Source organism: Sciurus vulgaris (genome assembly GCF_902686455.1).
Source record: "Sciurus vulgaris genome assembly, chromosome: 11".
NCBI lineage: Eukaryota > Metazoa > Chordata > Mammalia > Rodentia > Sciuridae > Sciurus > Sciurus vulgaris.
Window position 1 is genome coordinate 20,269,716 of NC_136472.1, and position 2,624 is coordinate 20,272,339.

A 2,624-nucleotide genomic window follows, 5' to 3' on the forward strand; every position below is an offset into this window, starting at 1 on the left:
GGACTAATCAGATTCTCTCAAAATTCAAGAAATAACTGAAATTCTAACAGACATTAATGAACCCATTTTGGAGATGAAGTGAAAAGATGTAGGTAACTTGAAAGCTCTCCTCTCTGATTTACTAAGTCTTGATGTTCTAAATCAGATTCTCTGATACTAGTATCAGAAAACTGTATCCTGTCACATTACATCTTATGTTTTTTTTTTCTTGATTTCTAGAATATTTCCCATAAGGTTTTTTCAAAGCTTTATGTAAATGTATATCATTCTTATGGGTTAAATCCCTTTCATTTTTAAAAATAAATTTCACAAAGTACAAAATTGAACTATGTTGAATTTACATATAACATTACTGAGTTGTCAACTCAGAGGGAAGGGTTTATTTCCAATTGAAAACATAAATTTTAACTCCCCAGCATATTAATATCTTCTCCTCAGAATTATGTGATCTCTTTCCATAGAAGGCTGTCTGATAGTATTTGTCTAGATAAATACCTTTTACTCCTTACATTATGTTTGATTCTATAATATTTTATTTTCCATGAAATACCTCCTCTGGTCTCTTCCACACTTTCCTCATGGCATTTTTCACTTCCTTATTCCTCAAAGTGTAAATAAAATGATTGAATAGGGGAGTTAGCATGGTGTAAAATATTTCAACTTCTTCGTCAAAGGAAAAAGAAGATGAAGAAGGTCATGCATATATAAATATGCATGGGACAAAGAGCAAAACCACCACAGTAATGTGAGATCCACAGGTGGACAGAGCTTTCCTCTGCCCTTCTGCACTGTGTGTTCTCAGGGTGAACAAGATGACACCATAGGACACAAGCAACAGAGAGAAGTTGATGATGCAGATTAACCCACTGTTGGCGAGCACCAAAAGGCCAAAGATGTGAGTGCCAGCTTCATTAATGGATGCATCTCACACATGAAATGATCAATGACATTTGACCCACAAAAGGGCAGCTGGAAGGTAAAGAAAACTTGTATGATGGAATGAAAGAAGCCCCAAGTCCAGGACACCCCCACCAGAATACCACAGAGCCTCCAGTTCATGATGGAAGAGTAGTACAAGGGCCTGCAAATGGCTACATAGCAGTCAAAGGCCATGGCTGTGAGGATAATCATCTCCGTCCCACCAAGGAAGTGTCCAGCAAAAAGTTGGATCATGCATCCTTTAAAAGAGATGGTTTTCCTCTTCCAGAGGGAGTCTGCAATCAGTTTTGGTGTGATGGCCGAGGAGAAGCAGGCATCCACAAAGGACAGGACTGCCAAGAAGAAGTACATGGGTGAGCCCAGCAGGGCAGGGCTGCAGAGGATGGTCACTACAATCAGCATGTTGCCCACTATAAACAAAAACACAACAAATACTATCTTCTGTAGAGTAGGATCCTGTGAAAGCCCCACAAAGATGAATTCAGTTATGAAGCTTTGGTTTTGCATTGATTTACAAGGAACGGGTGAAAGTACAGCAGGGATCATGTAAACCTGCAAGTATGATAAAAAAGTTTGCTTCACATCAGTTCAAAATATTGCAATCACCAACAAGCTGATGGCTCTCAAGAGCATTGTATTGTTATTATGATACTACTTATTGAGTTGGTATCTTTAAAAACACAAAATTAAATATGTTTATGGTGGTAGAAAGAGATCTGAAAAAATAAAGATTAGAACGAACTAGGGAATACTTCAAAATGCCAGAGTTTTAATAAGGGGAAAGGTTAGCATCCACATGTGTTAAAGAAGAGTAGTTTTTACGATAATGGCATCTTGATCATTTAATAGTGACCATCAGGGTGAGTTCTTGACAACCATTCTGAAACCAAACCCAAGATAGGAGAGAAGGACTGTGGTTCATCAACTATGTTTGTTCTGGTCATACAGTAGTGGTAAATGCCAGGTCACCCACTATCCAGAAACAGTCTCATCTATAAAAAGAAGAAAAACATGCATTTTTAGAGGGTGGCAAAAATAATGACTACTCTTCCAAATTTTCTTCAAAAATCTGAAGTGAATGGCCCTACAACGAATTAATTCATTCTTTTTTTTTTTTTTAAGTAAGTCTTCATGGGTAATTGCCCACCTCTATAATAACCACAGAGAAAGTTTAGGTTTTATTGAGATTTTAATAATTCATCATTTAAAATAAGAATAGAAGTTCATGCAAATAATGATGCCTACTCCTGAGTGTCCTCGAGATCCTTAAGTGATGCATTCAAAACCAGCCATGGCTTAGGGCTCACTGGATAGGAGCCAGTCTTTGTTAGACATTATCATCCCAATATTACTAATGGGAAACCTGAACTAACAACCTTACATTTAAGAAAACAATAGACGTTTGACATGGGATGTCACACAACACCTCTCTTCCCACCCCCAACTCCTTTCATCTGGATCATTAGGAAAAGAATGGGGATTTTTCTTTTCAGCAAGGACTTTAATGCAGGCTGAGCTTTCCAGAATTACTCTCAAAACTCATAAATCTTGAAACCTCTGATTCTTTGTTCATGTTTGATGAAGCACCTTGATGAAGCTAATCCAACAAATGATGAGGAGTGAGAATGTATGGCCAATCCGCTAAACATGCAAACCAGCAACAACCACAGAGGCAAGGAAGAGAA

The 2,624-nt window shown here is 37.7% G+C and overlaps 1 pseudogene across 1 annotated transcript; it reads right to left on the minus strand.

The window, feature by feature from the left end:
• Positions 1-532: 532 nt before the first annotated feature.
• LOC306639155 (olfactory receptor 4C15-like) lies at positions 533-1,446 on the minus strand (annotated as a pseudogene). The gene has a single exon. The product of its transcript is annotated as an olfactory receptor 4C15-like (transcript).
• Positions 1,447-2,624: the final 1,178 nt, after the last annotated feature.